The sequence below is a fragment of the Mauremys reevesii genome, linkage group 16, assembly GCF_016161935.1.
Source record: "Mauremys reevesii isolate NIE-2019 linkage group 16, ASM1616193v1, whole genome shotgun sequence".
NCBI lineage: Eukaryota > Metazoa > Chordata > Testudines > Geoemydidae > Mauremys > Mauremys reevesii.
The window spans coordinates 7,878,912-7,888,168 of record NC_052638.1 but is presented as its reverse complement, the minus strand read 5'-3'; positions in this window follow the sequence as shown (position 1 = coordinate 7,888,168).

The following is a 9,257-nucleotide window of genomic DNA, read 5'->3' as shown; positions in this document are numbered from 1 at the left end:
TCCATATCAGGTGTAAGGAAGGAGGCCTTGAGGTAATGGTGAAGGAGCTATTGAGTGGGGGCTGCTGTGGGGAAGTGGCCCAGGGAATTGTGCATGTTCTATTTCCAAAAAGTCAGCTACCGTAGCTGCCAATTTTAGGGCCCCTGGGCTGGAGCCCGGAGTAGAGGGCAGGCCCGGGCTTCCCCCTCCCCTCCCTGATTAACCACGGAGACTGGGAGACAACAGAGACTGTGCAAGGGAGGATTGCTTCCCCTCACCTCCATTGTTGGCTTGTGATGAAAATGGCTCAGTAGGCTGTGACCCTCACCTCTAGAGAGAGAAGAGCTACGTGGAGGATCACAGGGAGCCTCTGAGGCTAGCAAAATTCCACCAGGAAATGCAGGACCCATGGAGTCAAGGACAGAACTTTGTCACAAATAGTTTTTCTTAATATCCAACCTAGACCTTTCCCACTCCAACTTGAGACCATTGCTCCTTGTTCTGTCATCTGCCACCGCTGAGACCATCCGAGCTCCATCCTCCTTGGAACCCTCCTTCAGGTCGTTGATAAACAGAGGATATCAGCGCTGAAACGCTCCTATATAGATCTGACAGTTTCATTTCATTGGCCATTCAGAGAACTATGTATACACAGGCTCAAGGATTGTAAGGCCGAATTTAGGGCTATTGAAATGTAGGGGACTGTGACGTTCCCCTGGTGTTATCCGGACCGGTGATCTGCTAGGTCACTCCAATCCTTGACTCTGGGAGCCAGCCTGACCCTGCTCTGCTATGAGAACCCCCACTCCTGGGCTGTTCACACACAGCCTCTGGCATGTCAGCTGCTCCTTGGATTGTGCAACCGAATGATACTAGCCAATGTCTCTGGTATCAGACACAAACCTAGGAACCTCCCTCTTGCAGTGTCTGGTTATGCCCGCTGGATGCTGCAAACCTATAAGAGTTTGTCAATTTAACAAAGAAATTGATATGTACCAGGCTTGTTATCCCAAGGGGAGTCTCTGACACCCTTCAAACCAAACACACTGCTTCAGGTAGAACAAACAAACAGATTTATTAACTACAAAGATCGATTTTAAGTGATTATAAGTCAGCAGAACAAGTCAGATTTGGTCAAATGAAATAAAAGCAAAACACATTCTAAGCTGAGCTTAGCACTTTCAGGGCCCTTACAAACTTAGATGCTTCTCACCACAGGCCGGCTGGTTGCTCTTCAGGTACTTGGTGTGGTGTCTGTAGATGTAGATGTAGGTGGAAGAGAGAGGAAGAGCCTGGCAAACATCTCTTCCTTTATCATGTCCTTTCCTCCCTCTTGGCTTTGCCTCCCTCCTCCCCGACACCCCCTTCAGAGTCAGATGAGCATTACTGAGTCTCTCCAAGCAAGGTTGAGCAATTCCCCAGGTGTGGCCTCATGTAGGTGAATCATTGCATAGTAGTTCCCTTGCTGGACAATGGCTGTTGATGGATTGTTTGACACCCCACCTGGGCATTGGTTACCTTCCTGTGGAACTAATATCTGGCTGGTTCCCCAACTTGCAGCATGTTTTAGTGACAACCAGACAACACAATCCTCATAACTTCATATGCATTAATAATCTACATATATGGACACAGAAATGACTTTCAGCAGATCATAACCTTTCCCCTTACAAGCCATGCTTTAGACGTAAGACCACAATTATATGAAAATGAGGAATATGGGGGACAGAGCACGCTCCCCCAAGGTATAGAATATCACAGGGGTCATTCTTTAGTACCAGTCTGAATGGCCATTACAGGAGCTCACACACACGTGCATTCAACCACCCTGAAGAAGGCCCACATCTGTACAGTTATGGACATAGGCCTAATCCAGCTCTGCTCTGAGCTGGCACAGCTCCCCTGGTGTCATATTGCAGCACACTCACATCTGGATAGACGCATGCTGGGTTCTGCTCCAGGGTGTGCCCCTAACCTGCTGTCTGACCTCGATTTCCCTGCCCATAGAATGTGGGTGATGCTCACCTACCTCCGCAGGCAGCGCTGACGGGAGGGAGGCACAGACCTGCAAGCCATGATTAGTAGTGCAGGCTGATGTCAGATGTCAGCATTTCCGTTTGAGATCCCTCATCCCTCCCACAACATGTGTCTGTCCTGAGCTGCACAAGCCAGGGAGGGTGGAGAATGACCCTGGAAAGGGCAGAGTCCTTTCACTCCCTAACACCGAAAGACGTGCTGCACCAGGGAACAGCCTGCCCTGCACCGTGCTCCTAGTGGGCTTGGTGTGCAGTGCAGAGGTGGAGCCCTGCCCCAGCTGTTAGCACCTAGGCTGCAGACAGCAGCAAGCACTCGCAAGGGGCTAGTAAGTGCAGCAAGGTACATGCCACAGGACATTACCCCATCGGCCGCAGGATTCCTGCAGCTCCTTCTCACTACCCTGGCCAGGGGGCTGTGGCCCCACACCTTGCCCAGCTGGAAATCTGGAGTGCAGCTGTCGCCAGAGGTGACCTTCCCAACACATGGTGGCCAGTTCTGTGCATTGCACTGAGGAACGGAGGGAGTTAGATTATTCCAATGTCAACGAGTTTCAGCTCTTCCCCAAAGGGCAAAAGTGATGGGAGAACACAGGGCCCAGGGAAAGGCTGCCCCGGCTCCTGTCTTCTGTGGTGTAGCCCATAGGATTATTTTGCTACCTGTTATATCCTATTAATCCAGCCAGCCGTGTCAAATACTATGTTTCTCTTTCTGAATTAATCCATTTCATTCTTATATTTTATAAGTATTAATTCCTTTGAAATTAAGGATGTGTTGAGGCAGATGATACATGTTTCCTCATAATTATACATAGAATAAGTTTTGCTGAAATGCAAGAAGCCTACCGGCCTGTAAGATCCGGTAAGATCTGCTATAGAGCAAAAAGTATAATCAGCTAAGAGTATGTCAGCATAAAAGCTGGTAATCTTTGGCACAGATAAGAATGGTCCCTGAACTTTGGGGAACCAAAAGGAGGAACTATACACATTGCTGAACAGGTTTATCCGGCATTTACAACCGGTTGGTAACCGCAGGATACACCACAACTCGGAGGTCACCAAGAGAGCCTAGGTTGGCAGTTTTTGAGCAGGAGGTGGGACTAATGACCTCCTGAGGTCCCTTCTGACCGTGATATTCTATGATTCTATGATTGATTCTACATCATATTCACACTTATAAAAATATTTTTATAAAGCATATGGAGTGCAACGTCCCGGGAATTTCAGGAATGGTTTGGCCTACAGCTGCCATTATCCATCTGTCCAAAGTAGCGATGACCCTTGGGGTCAGGAAGCTGATCAGTCTCACCCCCATGTCTTTGGACAGACAAGCAGTGAACGGGTTTTGGAGGGAGCTTGTCTATTGAGACCTGTTCTAGATGTTCCTGCTGAGAGGGCTTCTGGAATGAGGGTTACCCTGGGAACCAGAGCAGGAGAGAGTAACTCTGAAGTGCTGCTTGACCATGTACCAGGCCTGTATCCCTTTATCCAATGAAGGGAGAGACTCATCTCATTGGTGTCCTGTCCCAAGAGCAGCTTTCCAAAAGGGGTTCCACCTGCACAGAGGCCATCAGATTTTTGGTGATCACTCAGTGCTTAAGGACTTTGCAAGAGCTCTGCTCTATTCTGTGTCCAGCTCCAACTGCCTGTGCCTCAGAACAAGAGCTGCACAGGGCCCTGCCCAGACTGGGACACTCAGCCCTTGACAGGACAATCAGTGTGACGCTCTGCCTTCCAGGACTGGCTACCACTGGAATATGCTTTATGCAAAAGGTCTCTTGTAAGGTACCATTACAATGCTTATAATCTACTGAGTGTGTTCGTGCTATTTGTATGAATGTATCATTCTTGTATCTGAAACTAGGAATATAAAATATCACTCTGTGGTCCTATTGTAATTATGCAAAGTGGGGGCCATTAATGGTGGTTTAGAATCTTGATGGCTCCCATTGACTAAGCCAATTGACTGTAAATGGCTCTGTTTACCTGCAAGCCTCCACTGTCTATGTCCCGGCCTGCCCTGGAAGAATGGAGGGGGTGTCACAGGACGTGTGAACATGTCACATGATGCTGGAATCCATCTTAAACCTGGTGCTTTTCCATTTAGATGGAGGGGTGGGGACCCAGAGAAAGACAAAGGATTTCTGCCTTGTGCCAAAGCTATAAAAGGGGGTGGAACAGAACAAAAGGGTCCGAGTCATGTGGAATCCCCTGATTTTCACCTAAAATGCCTGCTGGAGCTAACGAGGATTGTACTAGGAAGAAGTCTAGTCTGTGAAAAGAACAGGAGTACCTGTGGCAGCTTACAGACTAACCAATTTATTTGAGCATAAGCTTTCATGGGCTACAGCCCACTTCATCGGATGCATAGACTGGAACATATAGTGAGGAGACATATATACATACAGAGAGCATGAAAAGGTGGGAGGTGCCCTACCAAGTCTAAGAGGCTAATTAATTAAGATGACAATAGCTAGCGTGTCTGGCTCAACAAGCCAGGGTTCTGGAGTCCCACGCCAGCAGGGAAAATGGACTCAGAGGTAAATTCAGTGACAATCCCAAGGAGTCTCTGTGACCGAACCCGTCACAATCCCCTCCCACAGATTTCTACCTTCCCTCTCCACAACCAGCATCTTCCAGGTGGCCTAGTCCTTGGCTAAACCAAACAGCCTGGGCCTAGGACTATTGCTGGGGATGTTGTAGACACAGGTTTGAATTGCTGCTTTGGTCAGGGCCAGGGCCTGGGCTAGTGGCTATTCTGGGGTGAGTATCTCTCCGGCTGAGGCTGTTCCACTTTGCATACAAAGCTTGACTAGTCACTGGGTAAAGGGAGCAACAATGACTCTACAGCCCATGCTTAGGGCCCTCACCTGGGAGGCAGGAGACCCCACTTCCAGAGCTTATTCCAGAGTTGCAATTTGAACCCGGGTCTCTGATATCACAGAGCAGCAGTCCTGAACCCTGGGCTAAAGGTTACAAGGTGGATTCTGCCTCCTCGGCCAGTCTGTGACACTAGCCCCTCAAAAATCCTAAAAAATTAAACGTATTGGGTCAAAATGGTGTTTTTGATTTGCCAGAAATTCTGGATTCATTCTACCGAACCTTCCCCGCCCCCCTCCCGGAACGGCTGCCAAACTGAAAAGTCAGTTATTCGCCCGGCTCCACCTATGACACCTAACGGGAGGCACTTAGAGGCGAATCTCCTCCATGCTGCCTATTGACAGCTTCCTGGAACCCAGCAGCCATGCAGAATGTAACTCCTGGAAGTTAACCCTGACGCTGGCTGCTTTCTCCAAACCTCCACTTGACCCCCTTCCTCCAGCGTCCCCTGCTACGTGGTGGCTACCGCTCCATCACACACAATACCAGAGCTGGGAGCACTTTCTGCCTACTGCACCTTCTTACACCGTTGCCAGACTTCAGCCTCCCCAGAGACAATCGCTCCCCCAAACCAGGGATGTCTTTAACAGTTCTTGCTCCAGATCTAACCAGCCTATTACCTACATTCTTCAAAAGGAAAGTGTATTGACACACACTAGCCCAATCTTCCCGAGAGCTCGATTCCATGCTAAAGGGCTGAGATTCTGCAGTGCAGCAATGTCACTCTTCCTAAGTTGTGTTGGCATTTGCAGGTCGGAACTATTCTGATTTACAGCTTTGAACGGAGCTGGTATTCTCAAGGCTTTGCACTCTGTAACTGCAGGCTTTGCATGTCCCGGGGATTCTCCTTCTGTACCTTGTTTACAGACAATAACAGATGCTATTTGTCCCTAGCCTCTGTTTGCCAGAAGCTGGGAATGGGCGACAGGGGATGGATCACTCGATGATTCTGTTCTGTTCAGTCCCTCTGGGGCACCTGGCATTGGCCACTGTTGGAAGACAGGATACTGGGCTAGCTGGACAATTGGTCTGAGCCAGTCTGGCCGTTCTTAGGTTTTTATTATAAAACTCAATCTATGGCAGGTGCATTTGTCTCCCCTCCCCTCCGTGCTCCTAGGCCTCTCTCACCAGTGACACGTCTAGCAGCACAACCTACTCGTGCCCAGTCGCTCTCTCCTTTGACTGCCCTGAGCCAGGCACTATTTACACGATTTACCTCATTTATTGGGAGTCAGAGAATCTGATGTGTGGAAACTTCTTTCAAGTACAGCCCAGACTGTGTGATCGTCAGCTTTGTTTTCTCTGACTCACAGAAAACTCCCAGAACAACTGCCAAGTTGGCTTTGCTGCCTGCCAAGCAATACTTGCATTTCTTTCCTTCTTTCAACCCCACACGCCATGTGTATTTGATGCCACCAAATTACTGGGCATTAACACAGCCTCTCAGGCCAGCCCCGTTGGTGTATATTTACTCCACTCAAAGGTACAATTCTACCCCAAACATTTTGCAAATGGAAGATGGTTAGAGTCTGGCACACAAATCTAGGTTTGATTTACATTGGCCAAGTGGCTCATAGTTTTTACTGGTCTGCACTGCAGGTTCCTCCTTCTGTCTGGTATTCATCCTTCTGGAGCCAAAGGCAATTCTTTGGAATCAGAACTGTGTGGAGCTAAGGGTGTTCTTATTTTGCTTTTGGATGGAAGTGGGCAGTGTAATTCCTGGGGAAAAACATCCCTCCAGGACTATTTCACCTGGAAGCAGGACAGAACAAAAGACTCCAACAGAGCACAGAGCAATCCTAGATGAGACAGAGACAATGGGACCTACTTGTGAAGGTTTAATGAGAGAGAAGAGAAGAAATTAGAAAACTTGGGGAAATGTATTCACTGTCCTACCATGAACCCTTCATTCTAATGGCTGTGGGAAGCAGGGCCGGCTCCAGGTTTTCTGCTGCCCCAAGCAGAAAAAAAAAAAGAAAGCTGATCGGCAGCACTTCGGCAGGAGCTCAAAGAGGAAGAGATTGACTGAGGGACCTGCCGCCGAATTCCCGCCGAAGACCCCGGACGTGCAACCCCAATAGCGGACTCAGTGCTGCCCCCTTGTATTGGCCATCCCAAGCACCTGCTTCCTTAGCTGGTTCCTGGAGCCGGCCCTGGTGTGAAGGGGGAGAAAAGGACACCCACGTATCCCATTCCTCACAAGTACAAGCCAATCGTTATCCAACCCATCCTTAAAATGAACACCCTGTAATTAGCCCAATACCAGACAGTGCGTTCCATTCTGGGAGAGTAAGACATGCGTCTGACGAAGTGGGGATTCACCCACGAAAGCTCATGCTCCAATATGTCTGCTAGTCTATAAGGTGCCACAGGACTCTTTGCTGCTTTTACAGATCCAGACTAACACAGCTCCCGCTCTGGTACTTGACCCCATTCTGGGAGAGAGCTCTGTTAAGTCAGTGTCTGACTAGGCTCCAGTCTCCTAGAGTAATAACACCTGGTTCCTATACAGTGTTTTCCATCAGAAGATCTCCAGGTGCTGTGCAAAGGAGCTCAGTGTCCTTATTCCCATTTTACAGATTCAGCAACTGAAGCACAGGGAGAGGAAGAGGCTGCTGGAGGGCTCCCCCTTCCCCCTCTCCCCGGGTTCCAGCTGTTAGAGCACTTTCCCTTCCCCCTCTCCCCGGGTTCCAGCTGTTAGAGCACTTTCCCTTCACCCTCTCCCCAGGTTCTTGTCACGCAGACAGGAAGCAGAAGACCAGAAAGCAGAAGAGCTGGCAACGTGATGTTTACTGGGGTTAGTTCCAAGCAAACACATCCAGAGCTCTACACGCCAGCAGAGTCTGTTCCCCAGTGCTCTGCTCCCAGCTCTGACGCTGCAGAGCGTTCACCCCGCGTCCCCCTTACTGGCTCCGATGCCGCAGAGCCTTCACCCCGCGTCCCCCTTCCCGGCTCCGACACCACAGAGCATTCACTCCGTGCCCCCCTTCCTGGCCCCGACGTCGCAGAGCGTTCACCCCGCGGCCCCTTCCCGGCTCCGACGCCGCAGAGCTTTTACCTCGCGTCCCCCTTCCTGGCTCTGATGCCGCAGAGCGTTCACCCCGCATCCCCCTTCCCTGCTCTGACGCCGCAGAGCGTTCACCCCACATCCCCCTTCCCGGCTACAATGCTGCAGAGCGTTCACTCCGCGTTCCCCTTCCCGGCTACAATGCTGCAGAGCGTTCACTCCGCGTTCCCCTTCCCGGCTACAATGCTGCAGAGCGTTCACCCCGTGCCCCCCTTCACAGCTCCGACGCCGCAGAGCGTTCACCCCGCCCCCCCCTTCCCGGCTCCGACGCCGCAGAGCCTTCACCCAGCCCCCCCCGTCCCGGCGCCGACGCCGCAGAGCGTTCACCCCGCACCCCCCTTCCCGGCTCCGACGCCGCAGAGCGTTCACCCCGCACCCCCCTTCCTGGCTCCGACGCCGCAGAGCGTTCACCCCGCGCCCCCCTTCCCGGCTCCGATGCCGCAGAGCCTTCACCCTGCGTCACCCTTCCCAGCTCCAATGCTGCAGAGCCTTGCCTGTGCCCCCATTCCCCATTCCCATTTCCCATTCCCCACCTCCTCCTCCTTAGCAGGCCCAAATATACCCGTCCCACCTCTTTTGTATCCCATGACGGGGTGCGGAGGGGGTTGTGCTCTGGCCAAGGCCAGGAATTTCTTTGGCATTTTAGTGTTTCTTATGCCTCCCGCCCCCATCTCCCCTTGCCCCTCCTAACTGGTTGCTTGACCTTGGCTTCAGAAAGGAGCCAGGCAGCCTTCCACTGTCTGCTCAGATGCTACACTCCCACCATGCCCATAACACTTTAGCACCGTCTCTTACCTTTTCCCATTGCACTAAAAGCCTCACCTGGTTGTGGGAAATGCAACACACAGTGTCTCTGTTCATTGTTCTTCACACCTAGTAGGATAAGAGCATCAAAAAGTCAAACCCAAACTTCTCTCTCAGGCTGACAAACAAGCCTATGTACTAACAGGGATTTGCCCAAGGTCCCCCTGCAGCCTGGCCCAGGTCCCCTGAGTCCAGTCCTATGCTCTGTCCACTAGACCAGCTCAGCCATATTCCATTGGTCCATTCGGTGGAAGGTATCGCAGCCAGTGCGCCAGGGACAGCTGCTGAGGGGCTGCTTGAGCATTTCTAGTCTAGCCCCACTGTGCTCCGGCTTGGGGCTTTCTCTCACTCCCGCCTTCTGGGATGATGCTTTTTAGCCATCAACAAGACTGAGGAGGCTGGGTCCCAGTGCCAAAAGTGACTGAGACACTGGGAGCCTGGGTCTGCCCTGGGTCCCCACGGACAGCAGTGACTAAGGTGCTAAGTCACTCGGG